Source organism: Pinus tabuliformis, chromosome 4_1, assembly GCF_031772625.1.
Source record: "Pinus tabuliformis cultivar Carrire ecotype Pingquan chromosome 4_1, CPIR1, whole genome shotgun sequence".
NCBI lineage: Eukaryota > Viridiplantae > Streptophyta > Pinopsida > Pinales > Pinaceae > Pinus > Pinus tabuliformis.
The window spans coordinates 519317760-519333124 of NC_142303.1; positions in this window are offsets into that span (position 1 = coordinate 519317760).

Sequence of the window (15365 nt, forward strand, 5' to 3'; positions counted from 1 at the left end):
TATTGGCAGCCAGAATCATTAACAGCAATAGGAAACAAACTAGGGCACTTTGTAAAAATATCAAAGGCCACTAGGTGGGGAAATTTACATCCTTTTTCTGCATATGCGTAGAGATGGATCTCTTGGGAGCTCTACCGGATAAAGTAATCTTGGAAGTCTTTGATGAAGAATGGGTTCAAACTGTGGATTATGAGCATTCCATTTAGATGCCATGAGCATCTATTCAGGGACTGCCCCTTAAACAAATCAGAAAGCAATACTAGAGCCACCTCAGGGAAAGAAACTGATGGCTTTAACAAAGTGGGAAACAGAGGTAAAGGAGGGAAAAAGTCTCAAAAAAGTTCAATGAGGAAAATCAGATAAATCAGAATAGATACAAGGTTCTAGAAGAAGAAAAGGAACCAGATAATGTAAATCAAGCTCAGGAGGGCAGCCCTGGGGAGAGGGGAAAGGAAGAAATCATGGAGGAAACACATGACAATAACCAACAAAAGGAGGATCTGTTGAAAACTATGGACCTTGATAGGGACCAAGAGATGACCTCGAGCAAGGTGGAAAAAGAGGATCATGAACTTCAGGATATTCTCGATAGGGAGCATCTAGATCTGGAAAAATTCCTGGAGCAGGGAAATACCAAAGGAATGGATTTGCTACCACAAGAAGAGTTCAATAGAGTGCAACAACTATTTCTGTGGAGAACTCAGGTGAAAGGGTCTAGAGTTAAAAGAAACCATGATAATCAAGATAACGAAGGGGTGAAAACTTTGAAGGCAACATCGGGACTAGCTACTTGGAACCCAGGCAGGAAAAGGGGCAGGGAAAAACAAAATGAGTTGCTTATTGAATGTGGAAAACTGATGATAGATTCAGGTAAGATGAAAGACCTTACTAGTTACTCATTTACAAATTTGTCTTAATGAAGCTCACAACATGGAATATTAGGGGTCTAGGAAGTAAAAGGGAACAAAGGAATCTTAGCAACATAATGAAAGAGGAAAAACCAGATATTATTTTAATCCAGGAAACTAAATGTTTGGTAGAAAAAATAAGGGAAATACATAGTAAATGGCTAAGTAGGTATGAGTATCTAGAAGTAAAAGCAGACAAAACAACTGGGGGTATTCTAACGCTTTGGAACCCTCAGAAATTAGGTATCCTGGATGTTGAAGCATCTAGGAACTACTTATCAGTGGTTATTCAACCTTTGGGGGACAAGGAAATTTATTTAATCACAAATGTTTATGGCCCACAGAAGCCTGAAGACAAGATTAGAATGCTTACTTCACTGGAAGATTTAAGAGACAGACACTCGGGTGTCCCATGGATTCTGGGTGGGGACTTTAACATGATCAGGTCCCTGTCAGAAAAAAAAAAAAAAAAAAAAAAAGGTGGAACCAAATTACTGGGAAGAGAGTCCATAGCTTTTTAGAATTTTATAAACAATATGAGTAGATACAGAGACAAGTAATGGCATCTTTACCTGGAATAACAAAAGGGGAGGAGAGTCTCAGTGGCATCAAAGCTTGACAGATTCATTCTCTCTGAGGACCTTATTCTCACAGGCCTGGAAATGTCAGCGATGATACTCCCTTTTGGTGGTTCGGATCATTGGCCTGTACAACTTGAAGCGTCCTTTATAGGTACTCCAAGAAACAGACCTTTCAGGTTTGAAAATATCTGGCTCACTCATCCGGAATTTAGCAGCAATATAGAAAAATGGTGGAACGAGGATATACAGGTTCAAGGTACGAAAATGTTCCTCTTGCATAAAAGATTGAAACATGTCAAAATCAGGCTTAAAGATTGGAATAAGAATGAGTTTGGCAACATTTTTAAAGCTAAAAAAGTAGTTGAAAGGAAGCTACAGGAAATTAATCAGATCCTCATCATGGATGGCTTCAACGAAGAAAGTAAGGAACAAGCCAACAACCATCAACAGGAATGGGAGGAATTATGCAAACAAGAGGAGATATTCTGGAAACAGAAATCGAGAGTACAATGGTTAAAAGAAGGGGAAAGGAACACAAGGTTTTTTCACAAATCAACCATGGAGCACAGGTCCCATAATGGGATCTCAAAAATCAAGGATTCACATGGAAATCAACTCAATACCCACAAAGATATAGAAGCTGCGCTGGTGCAACATTTCCAAGGCATAGCAGAGGAACCTCTCCTAGACAGATCACAATTCATCAATGACTTCACTAAGCACATTCCTAAGCTTGTGACAAGAAATGATAACTATAATCTAAACAGGCCTGTGAATGAAGAGGAGGTCAGCGAAGTAATCAAAGATATGCAAAATGGAAAGGCGCCAGGTCCGGATGGTTTCAATGTTGACTTCTTTAAAGCATGTTGGGGTATAGTCAAGCAGGACATCCTTGATGTGGTGGAGGACTCCAGGAAAAATAGAACTATTTTGAAGGCACTCAACACATCTTTCTTATCCTTAATTCCAAAACAGGATAATGCTATGACACCAGACAGATTCAGACCAATAGCATTATGCAATGTGGTGTATAAAATTATTTCCAAAATAATTGCCAACAGGCTTAAACCCCTTCTACCAACTCTCGTTTCTGAGGAGCAAACTGGGTATGTGGAAGGCAGACAAATTCTCAACAATATCATTCAAGCTCATGAGGTGGTTCACTCTCTTACAAGCAATAGGCAGTCAGGAATGATTATGCAACTTGACCTAGAAAAAGCTTATGATAAGCTAAATTGGGCCTACATAAGGAAAGTTCTTTTAGCTTACGGATTTGACCATAACTGGGTAAGATGGGTCATGGCCCTTGTTACTACCTCTAGTTTTTCAATCCTGTTAAATGGTTCACCATCCAAGACCTTTAATCCCTTGAGAGGTCTCAGGCAAGGAGATCCCCTCTCGCCCTTTCTCTTCATCCTCATGATGGAAGGTCTAGGCCTAGCCATCAAGGCGGCCAAAGCAGAAGGTAAAATCCAAGGTCTCAGATTAATCGGGAATGGTAATGCTTTAACCCATCAACAATTTGTGGATGATACTATGCTACAGGGCATACCCACTGTCAAGGAAGCTCTAGCTTACAAACAAATCTTGAAAGACTTTTCTATGGCGGCGGGCATAGAGGTAAGCCTCTCCAAATCAAAGATTTTCTTTTTCAACACTAATATTGCTATTCAAAGAAATATATCCAGAATTCTAGGCTTTCAAAGAGAAATGCTTCCCTCCAAATATTTGGGGGTACCACTAACAGACAAACCTCTGAACAAGACTATCTGGGAGCCTGTGATTAATAAGCTACAGGACAAAACTCGGAAATGGTCAAGCAGGTCTTTGAACTTAGCAGGAAGGCTAGTGGTCATCAAAGTTGTCCTTCAAACTATCCCCATCTTTATGTTTTCAGCCCTTCCAGCTCCGAAAGGAGTCTTGCAACTCTGCAGAAATATACAAAGAGATTTTCTTTGCAGTAAAGGTGAAGAGAAGAAAAAATGGGCCTTGGTAGCCTGGGAAAAGATATGCAAACCTAAGACACATAGAGGTTTGGGACTAGATGATCCTGAGGTTCTAAACAAAGTTTTAGGGGCAAAATTATGGTGGAGATGGCTAAAAGACTCAGCGTCCCCTTGGGCACAAATTTGGAAGCAGAAATATGCAAATAATTGGCAAGACAAGGATCACATTAGAATGTCTGGGACTATCAAAGGCTCCCACATCTGGAACAAAGCTTGGGAGAATAGAACCATTGTTTAGAAACATAGTTTCTGGGAAATTAGAAATGGAAACATTGCCTGGTTTTGGGAAGATAAGTGGCAACATGAACCTAAGATGTTAAAAGAAGAATTTCCCTGTCTCAAGAACAATACGGACAACAAAGGGTTACTCAAAGTAAATGATATTTGGGAACAGGAAAACAGCGGAGGAAAATGGAGGATATGGAAGAAATTGGTTTATAGGGATACCTCCTCCCTGAAGGCACAGGCAGAAGCTCTAACAACCATCCTAGAACAAATGAAGATCCTGGTTTCAGCAGATTATGACCAGCTAAGATGGGGTAATAACAATGAAGGCACTTTTAACCTTAAAGAGGCTAAACGGATGGCCCTTGGACTGGACTTCACAAACCCTGATCGGGTTTGGAAGGACCTATGGCAGAACCAAGGCTGGATGAAGATCAAACTGTTTATGTGGCTAGTGCAGCATAAGAAAATTCTCACCTGGGACAACCTTCGGAAAAGAGGGGTTTCTGGTCCTTCCAAGTGCCAGTTATGTGAATCACAAGAAAAAACAATTGAGCATCTCCTCAACCTTTGTCCTTTTACTTCCACATTGTGGAATGGGATTGCTTCAATATTCAAACAAACAGACAGGGACATGGGTAGCATAACCAGCACCTTAAAGAAATGGAGGAAAAGTTTCTCTGATTATGATACAGTCAACAAAGCATGGGCTTTAGCTCCAGGCTTCCTTATTTGGGATGTCTGGAAAGAACGCAATAATAAAATTTTCAATAACAGGAAAGGTTCTTCCTAGAGCATCATGGATCTGATTTTAAAATAGATCAAGGAGACGATAGGAACCCTCATTAAAAACCCCCCTAAGAATAACCCTTTAGATATTGATGTTCAGATATTACTAAAGCTGGGTCTGCAGGGGCTCATTCCTCAGGGAAACATCAAAAAGTCACATCAAATCTCTCCTGAAAAAGACTTCTGATATCCTCCCCCTCAAGGTTTTAGGAAATGCAACATTGATGGGGCCTCAAAAGGAAACCTGGGCATGGCTGGTTATGGTGGAGTGATAAGGGATGAGAAGGGATGTATATAAATCATCTTCCATAGTAATTTGGGGAAAGAAACTAACAACATGGTGGAGTTCATGGCCCTGGAGCAATGTTTAGAAATCCTAAGAGACTCAAATCTTCATAACATTATAATAGAGGTGGACTCTGAGTTGGTTATCAAATTGGTCAAGAAAATTAGTTATGGCTCTACTCCGGAAAATATTTCGAGTCATTGGAAGCTTCTTCAAGTTTATCACATGATCCAATCCCATCTGAAGAACATGAGAACCCTACGATTCACGCATGTGCGCGGGACAGCCAATAAATTAGCGGACATTTTAGCCAATGAAGGAGCACTTTGCACCAAAAACAACAATAAATATAATTGGACAGAGGTCCCCCAAGGCAGATTGAAGGAACAGTGTCTCAGATAGGTGAAAGAGGACTGTGAGCTCCATCAGAACAGGGGATCCTGACAGATTGCAAATTCAGGGAAAGAGTGGATGTCAGTCTACATGAAGAAACAAAATAGTGATTCAAATGAAAAGAATATGCGTTCCTTTGAACGGAATGGCGGCCCAGACCTCCACAAACCCAAAACTCTCGGACAAGTGGGGACTAATAGCACTGGGATTGCAGGAAGCTTGGGCAAAGAGCGAGCAGTCAGGACTGACAGCGACAGTCTTATTAAAGCTAAGTGGCAATTTATTCAAGTGGGTCATGCAGCTGGTTGGATGGCAGGGGGTAAAGCCAACCGCGGTAAAAAGAGGGTGGCTACAGTTAAAGTGGTTTTCAGAAGCCCTCAAAACCCAAAGCAATTTTATCTAATTGCGCCCGATGCCACTAAACGATCAACACGTGGCTCATGAAGGAGAGAGAATGCCGCCTCTATCGGGCAGGCAAGCCTCAATCTTCTTTTCCGCCCGATATTCCTTAGAGTCGTCGGATACAACAGAAGCAGATTAACGGCTATGGTTCTTTGTGCAAGTTGGCAGATCCGAGTTATCTTCCTTGCTAGTTTCTCCTCAAGGATAGGTGCGGAGAAGCTTATGCGGACTACTTGCTCGAGGGTTATCCCCTAGCGAACTTGATTTTTTGTTACTTCGGGATTTATTTCCTCGTTGGGTCCACTTTTTGACCTTTCGAGGTCACTTGTATCCTTTCCTTCTTTTTTCCTTTTCCTTTTAAGCTCGGATGACGGTTTGAAAGGTTTAGAGGGTGTGGCGTGTTGGATGGGCCCAGCTCCCAAAGCTCAGGGCGAAAAGTTGCTCTATGGCATTCTTTTCCTCTAACTTTGTTGTATTTTATGTAACATATTTAGAGCTTTAATTAAATAGAAAGACTGACTCTTACTTCAGCAAAAAAAAAAAATCAATATATTTGTTTTAAAATATTAATCTAAATTTATCATAATTTCAAATTTATTAAAAATTAAGAATACTTTTAATATCAATATGTCCTTTAAGAACATATACTTTTGATATCAATATATCTTTAAAAACATATTTATTTGTGGTAGTCGTGAAGCAATATGTCTTTTAGTCTCTACCAAGCAACTTCAGAAAAATAAACAAAAAAAAATCGATAGTGAAAAGGAAATAGAGGAGAGTGAAGGTAAACTAGAAATTGAAGCACTCATGAAAAAGCCAAGGAAAAAAATGGAAACTCGTGAAAAAAGTCTTGCACCACTAAGAAACACGCACACAAATGACGCAAAGATAACAGGAGATAGGGGAGTAAAGGAGAGAGGAGATAAACTGAAAATAAAACCCAAAGCGAAAAATCGAAGGAGTTGGATGGTCAACACTAGACGATTGCTAATAAAGGGACACATATCAATATTAATTAGTATATGGGCCTTTTAATTATTTTTTGAAAAAAGGCACATATCAATGTTAATTAGTATAGTGTTTTTTAATTATTTTTTAAAATAAAAATGTTTATAAAAAAATTTACAATTACGAACCAACAAAATTTTTTATTTATGAAATTATTCCATTTTAAATGTAAATTTTCTGAATTGATTTTTTAAATTATAATATATAATTTTAAAAAATAGATTTACTATTTTTATCATTATTACTTTTCTTTTTGTTTTTGTTTTTATATATAAGAGAGAGATGAGTATATTTTTTTAAGAAATGGGTAGTTTATATTAATCAAAATTTTGAGCCAAACCCTTATAGTCATAGACAAAATATCATCTTTCGTGCTTCATAATTGTTCAAAAAGAGTTTCACTGGTACCCTGCACATAGACTACTATACTTCTAACAAAATTTATCTTATACAATCTCAAAAAAGAGCCATTATATAATATTGTTCGACATAACATTAAACAAAGAAAGTTTCTAAAAGATAGCTATATTCCTAGTTATCCGTCTACAACTTCATTCCCATTTTCTTTCTTTGTCTGCATCTGAATTTCTAGAAGTTGCTCCCTAGGCTCGCTTGACAGATTTGTTCCTGGATAGGACGACTCTTGCAAGCCCAGGACCTCTTTCAAAACTCCCATTGTTGCTGCCTCTACAACAACCTTGATTCCATCAACCTTTAGAGTCAAATTATCAACTTTGGTGGACAATATCTCCACCAAAAGGCGAATACACTCCATATCATTGCAGAACACTTCCATTTCCCTTCAAACCAGCGAGAAATGGAAGCGTGCCTCTAGAACAATTTTCTCCGTGACCCTATCCAACTTACTAATGTGTTCCTCCACCGTGAGCTCTGCCTGCTCCAAACTTTCACCGCCCTCAATATTCAACGATATGCGGCTCTAGCCTCGACACTTGCCATCTATAGTGGGTGGAGAGCCCCACTCCTTTCGCAACTTCCATCAGAGTATTGAATGACTGTAATTACCAGTTCTCTGCAACATATCTCTCACTTATGCTTGGTTTGGTCACATTTACTCCTCAAGCTGATGGATGAGATACAAACCTAAGGAGAGTTATATCCCAATGCACGAGCATGGGGGTTATGACACCATTTGTCCTTTCTCATGACAATAGCTCTGATAATTAACCACGTGGAGAGACAATCTGTCTCTGTCTCCAAAGCCATGAGCCCTCGAACCGTGACCTTCCTCAATGATTCATCATGAATGATATTTAAAACCAAGGAATACCTCGAAGCTTGCTCCTACCGTATTATCGTAAGAGATATCTTCCCAACCATCAAACTATTTATCCTCTCAATCATCATGGAATGTATTGGAATGATAACACCCGTCGACCTAGGAGAAGAGAACCGTGCCCCTATATTGACTTGTTCATCTTCAAATTATTATTTTATTTTTTAACATGATAGAAGGATATAGATTTAAATTTTTGGATTTGATTCCATATTTGCTCATCTAAGGGGGGCAAATCTTTTTGGACCATAGTTTTTGCTTTATGGGATTTATGAATAACTAGCATTGAGCCTCCCATCACAATGAGATGATACCCTCATCTAAGGGGGTCAAATCTTTTTGGACCATAGTTTTTGCTTTATGGGATTTATGAATAACTAGCATTGAGTCTCTCATTATGTTATGAAAGCAGCTCACAAAAAGATAGAAAATATAGATCAACGCCTTAGAATTCAGCCTCTTCGAGGGGGAAACCTCCTTTACATCACATAAATGAACAATTCTTGAATGATTCAAATGAAAAACCTCCTTTCTATATATAGGAGTCTAAGGGGTCACAATATAACCAAGCCGACCTAACAATAATAATATAAAGGCACAAAAATAACAATAGAGGGATTCTATGGGGCATAGTAATAACAATATGGGGGCAATACAATATTAATAAGGGATACAACTACAATATTAATGGGGGCATCACTAGTATTATAGGGACCTAACATGCCCCTCTCCTTCAAAAAAGTGTTGTCCTCAACGCTTGAGTAGTTTTGGATGCTTCTGTATAAAATTCTCATCCTCTCATGTGGAATCTTCAGCGGATAAGTTCTTCCACTTGATGAGATACTATGAAATGGATCGATTTCGTAGTTGTCGAGTTCTTGTTTCTATGACTGCTTCCAGTTCCAATATAATTTTTCCTTCCTCGTCAAGTTCTGGCAATATTGTTTGAACTGGGAGCTTGTCGCCTATAACTTTCTTTAAACATGAAACATGGAAAACTGGGTGCACTCAAGAAGCTGTAGGAAGCTCCAATTTGTATGCCATAGTACCAATCTTTTGCAACACCTTGTACAGACCATAATACTTTGGTGACAATTTGTTATCCTTCTTAGCTTGCTTGAGGGACATTTGTTTATATGGTTGTAGCCGTAGGAATACCCAATCACCTACATCAAAACTTCTTTCACTGCGATGTTGATCTGCCTGTTGTTTCATTCTATTCTGCGCCAACACGAAGTTATCCTTTAAGAGTTGGAGAACTTGTTGTTGATGCTCGATGTGATGTTCCACTGCTTGAACCTTAGAATTTTCTCTTAAATATGATGTGATGGATGGTGGCTGATATCCATAAAGTGCCATAAATGGGGTCATTTTTGTTGCAGTATGGAAGGAAGTGTTATACCACCATTCAGCCAGAGGCAACCATTTGACCCATTGTGTCTGTTTATCAGATACAAAGCAATGAAGATATCCTTCCAAACATTTGTTTACTATCTCTGTTTGCCCATCAGATTGAGGATGATAAGATGAGCTATGAGCTAACTGAGTACCAAGACAAGAAAATAATTCTGTCCAAAAATTTCCTATAAAAATGGGATCTCTGTCACTTACAATAATCTTTGGGTTTCCATGTAGCTTTTGAATTGTTTCCATAAATGCTGTAGAAACTGTACTGGCTTTAAATGGATGTGATAATGCACAAAAGTGTGCATACTTGGTAAATCTGTCAACTACCACCATGATGACACTCTTTCCCTCAGACTTGGGTAAACCTATGATAAAATCCATTGAAACCTCCTCCCAACGTTGGCTTGGAATGGATAAAGGTTGTAATAGACCTGGTGTCTTAATTGTTTCAGCTTTATTTTGTTGGCATACCAAACATTCTGCCACAAACTTTTGAATATCTGATTTAAGGCCATCCCAAAAAAATTCCTTCTTAACCCTGTGGTAAGTTTTTAAAAATCCTAAGTGCCCTCCTAAGGGAGAAGCATGCAATTCCATAAGAATCTTTTGTTTGAGTTGGGAATTCTTACAGAGGTATAAGTGATCTTTGTACCATAACAAATCATTTTTCCAGCTAAATGTATCAGATGTACTGGAATCTTGTTGTAACTTTCGAATAAGTTCCCACACTTCTTCGTCATTCTTCCATTCCTCCCTTGCTTCGTTTATCCAATCTGGTTGGATAATAGAAATGGCGCACAACAATGCTTCCACATCCTCATCCTTTCTTGAGAGTGCATCTGCCACAACATTTTGCTTCCCTTTTTTGTATATGATTTCAAAGTCATAACCCAACATCTTTGTGACCCATTTTTGTTGTTATTCAGAAGATAATCTTTGTTCTAAAAAGTATTTAAGGCTATCATGATCTGTTTTTACCTTGAAGTGTCTTCCCATTAGGTAGGGTCGCCATTTTTTACGTGCATGTAGTATTGCCAACATTTCCTTCTCATAAATAGCTTTGTGTAAATACTTTCCCTTGATTGGACGACTTTCAAAAGCAATGGGTCTTTCATCTTGCATTAAAACAACACCAATTCCATTTCCGGAAGCATCACATTCCATAATAAAGGTTTTTGTGAAGTCTGGTGTAGCTAAGACCAGTGCTTGGCACATTGCCTCTTTAAGATATTCGAAGGCCTTTGTTGCTTCTGGAGTCCATGAAAATGCATCTTTCTTCAACAATGTTGTTAGAGGTGCTGCTATTTTCCCATAATTCTTAACAAACTTGCGATAATACCCTGTCAACCCGAGAAATCCTCGCAAATGCTTTATGGATGTGGGGATTTCCCATTCCTTAATGGCTTTAATTTTGCTAGGGTCTACCTTAACTCCTTCATGAGATACAATATGACCCAGATATTCCACCTCTTGTACTCCAAAGAAACATTTGGATCTTTTTAAATATAATTGTTTCTCCTCCAATAGTTGTAGCACCCTGTCAACATGTTCAACATGATCCTTCCAAGACTTGCTGTAGATTAGTATATCATCAAAAAATACTAACACAAATTTTCTAAGGAAGGGTTTGAAAATGGAATTCATCAAACCTTGAAATGTAGAAGGTGCATTGGTAAGGCCAAAAGGCATGACCAAAAACTCATAGTGACCCTCATGAGTTCTAAATGCTGTTTTCGGAATGTCTTGAGTCTTCATTCTGATTTGATGATATCTTGAATGAAGATCTAACTTGGTGAAGTAAATTGATCCATGCAATTCATCCAATAATTCATCAATGACAGGAATGAGAAACTTATCTTTAATAGTGAGCTTGTTGAGCTCCCTATAATCCGAACACATGCGCCATGATCCATCCTTCTTGTGCACCAATACTACTGGAGCAGAGAAAGAACTTTGGCTAGGTTGAATTATACCAGCCTCAAGCATTTCTGCAACCATACGTTCAATTTCACTCTTTTGGGCATAGGGATATCTGTACGGCCTGATGTTTGGAGGAACACTTCCTGGAATCAAATGAATAGCATGATCATGATCACGAATAGGTGGGAGACCTTTGGGAGTCTCAAATACCTTGGAATGATTGTCCAAGACTTTTTGGAGATTTGGAGAAATAGATGATTTCGATGTGGAAACATCTAGCGAACATAATTGTGCAATTACACCTCATTGTTCCTTTTTTAGAAGCTTTGTCATACCATTAGAGCTTATTATCTTTCCCGGTTTCCCTGCAATACCCCTTAATTCAACTTCCTTTCCTTCCGCATAAAATTTCATGAAAAGTTCTTGAAAGTTAAAAGCTATTGTACCCAAGGATTGTAGCCATTGGACTCCTAGTACAACATCAACACCTCCCATTGGAATGGAAAGCATTGGGCTTTTCAATACATATTCTCCCATGGATAGCTTGATATTATGGCACTTTCCAGAGCAATTTATCGTTCCTCCATTTGCAACCATCACTTGACACTCTGGTGCTGGATATAGGAAGCAATTCAATTCTTTTGCTATCTTACAATGAATAAAATTGTGGGTACTTCCTGAATCAATCAACACTATTACCTTTTTTTCTTGATTTGTCCTTCTATCTTGATGGTTTGAGGAGTGGTAATTCCAGCCAATGCATTACAAGATATGGTCGGATTCATTTCTTCTTTATCTAGGCTTTGTTCCTGGAGTATATCCTCTTCTTTTGACTTTTCTTGCTCCTTTTCTTCTTCCTCTTCACAATCTATGTAGAATAATTTCTTCTCAGCACACTTATGACCTTTAGTGTATTTGCTATCACAACTGCAACAAAGCCCTTTTGCTCTTTTTTCTGCCAATTGTTGTGATGTCAACCTTATAGGTTGGGGAAGGCTAGGGGCAACAACACTTCCATCTTTATAGTTGTGAGTGGTATGCTTCCTGGTTGCCATAATTTTGCTTTCCATTTTTCTTGCTACCCTGAATGCCTTCTCTAATGAATCAGGTTCCCAAAGGCGAACATCATGTTGAATATTATCTTTTAAAGTCCTTATGAACACATCAATCCTATGCTCCTCTAGAATATTTTTTACCCTTATGTTCAATTTTTGGAACTCCTCAATGTGCTCCATTATTGAACCCTTTTGTTTGAGACTTATCAATTGGCTAAAAAAAGTGTTGCTTTTTGTATCCTCATAATGTGCTGTCAATTCTTCCATAAAAATTGCCCAAGTGATAATTTGTTTACGAGAGCAAAGCCATTGATACCATACAAACTGATTTGGTTCCAAATATAAAGTTGCAATACGTACCTTTTGTGTGTTTTGCACATTATTGAGATCGAAAAATTGCTCCATCTGTAATATCCATGTTGCGGGATCCTTGCCATCAAACATCCTCATATCGATTTTTGGAATATGGTGGGTCTTCGATCCAACATTAGAGTCTATGGAATCATGATTAACATTTCTTTTTTTCTCATCATGAGTTTCCTTTACTACCCTTTCACCATTAGTGACCATTTCTTGTAGCAACTTATTCAAATTTATCTTCAATTCTTCAATCTTATCATCTATGCCATCCATCTTAGTGTCCATGCCATCCATCTTGGCTTCCATGCCATCCATCTTGGCTTCTACGCCTTTCTTTAAACAATCCATCTTAGTTTCTACACCTTTCTTTAAACCATCCATCTTAGCTTCTACATCTTTCTTTAAACCATTCATCTTAGATTCTGTTACTTTTTGTGCAAGTGACACTTGTTGCACTTGGTCTCGTAATTTTGATATATCATGTTGCATTTCTTCCTCTTCTTCATGAGTCATGCTAGAGCTTTCAGGTTGCTTACTAGGTGTTTGCATTTTCTTTCCTGGGGCATCAATTACCGATAATAAAGCTTTACTATGCCCTTTGAATTCCTTCAAACTAATTTTTCAAACCAAGCTTATGCAAAAATTTAAAAAAAACTACACACCTTTTTTCACTTTGTAGGAGCTTTATATTGAATTTGATGTATCTCTGTAATTTCAGATCATCCAGTTCTGAAATTGCGACCTGTAGTAGCCCTCTGTGTCCTCTTTCCAATGCCACCAGTCTGATCCAAATTGGATTCTCCAAGGAAGAGCTATGCACAATCTCCCAAGATGACCTGATTATAGACCTTTCCAAAAGAGTGAACTTGTAGGAAGTGCCACATGTCATTGTTTCGACCTTTGGCTCTGAAAAATATATACAAGAAACTACAGTCCATCCTCTTTCTGTACCTTCTTACAAAACTTCAATCCAATGCTCAGAGAGAAAGTTATGACGATTTTCCCCAAGTCACCTGTTTGGAATGTAATTCAGGAGTCTGTAAAAAGACCAACTTCCTCAGATCATATCTCCGCAAATATAGCACGAAAAGCTCTGAAATTCGGACCTGAGGTTCAGTGCGATTTCGTCTCAAATGGTTTTTTTTTTTCACTTCTGAAACGTTGCAAAAAAAAACTTATAGTGAAAATGCCACGATGACCTATTTGGAGAAGCGAAACCCTAGAATCCAAAGCTCTGATACCAAATGTTATGAAACCAGCTCACAAAAAGATAGAAAAGATAGATCAACACCTTAGAATTCAGCCTCTTCGAGGGGGCAACCTCCTTTACATTACATAAATGAACAATTCTCGGATGATTCAAATGTCAAAACCTCCTTTCTATATATAGGAGTTTAAGGGGTCACAATATAACCAAGCCGACCTAACAATAATAATATAAAGGCACAAAAATAACAATAGAGGGATTCTATGGGGAACAGTAATAGCAATATGGGGGCAATAGGGGCACAACAATATTAATAAGGGATACAACTACAATATTAATGGGGGCATCACTAGTATTATAGGGACCTAACACATTACAATGAGATGATCAATTCTCCTTTCTAGCACTATTTTTGATCCTTTCCTCCTTGCCACAAAGCTAGTTCTTTTGATTATTGGTGGTTTTCCCTAACCCCATACAAATTTCATCTATGTTTCTTTGTAGGGCTTTATTAACACCCCTCCTACTCCTGCCTCCCCTAAGAGAAACATCTTTTACTTTATATTAATATTATTATTTTCATAATATACATAAATATATTTTATGAATTATTCATTTTTTTCCTAATTTATTCGTGTTGCTTTTAATTTCATGACACTTATTCTTTTATTTTCTAGTAAATTAAAATAAATTTATATTTTTCTTTTCTTAATTTATTCTTAGACTTCTTTCTTTCTACTTTATATCATTTATATTTTATTTTTGTTATTGACTTTACCTTTATTTTTTGCTATTGACTTTGCCTTTTTTTTTTTAATTTATTCCTAGACTTATTTCTTTTTACTTTATATCATTTATATTTTATTTTTGCTATTGACTTTAGATTTAAAATAAATCTATATTTTCCTTTTCTTTATTTATTCTTAAATTTCTTTCCTTTTACTATATATCATTTGTATTTTTATTCTTGCTATTAACTTTACCTTTATTCTCTGAATAAATTCGAAATTCATTATACTTTTATCTTTATTCTTTACATTAAATTTATACACTTTTATCTTTATTCTTTACATTTAACTTGAGATGACACCTTAATATTTTAAAAGGGAAGGTTTAATTTTACTTTATGTTAAGACGAAATGACAAAATATTATTTTAAAGTATAATAAAAACAATTAATTAATAACTTATATAATATGTATTTAAATTATAAATATTTCTCGTTATTTTTATAAATTTAAATTAATGTGGTTTGTAATACTTTTTAAAATTAATTTGTATAATACAATTTAAAAAATTTATAATTTTGGACTGCTATTAAATTCATTGGAAAAACTTATAAAAATATTAATTTTTCTTTAATAAATGAAAGAAACAATTTATCCCGGAAATATTGTCACATAACACTTAAATTTTAAAATATAAATACTATAATATATATTGTAAAATACCATACATCCTTTGAATACTTAAATCTTGGATTTGGTCAGCCTAAAAATATACATATGGATTTGGGTT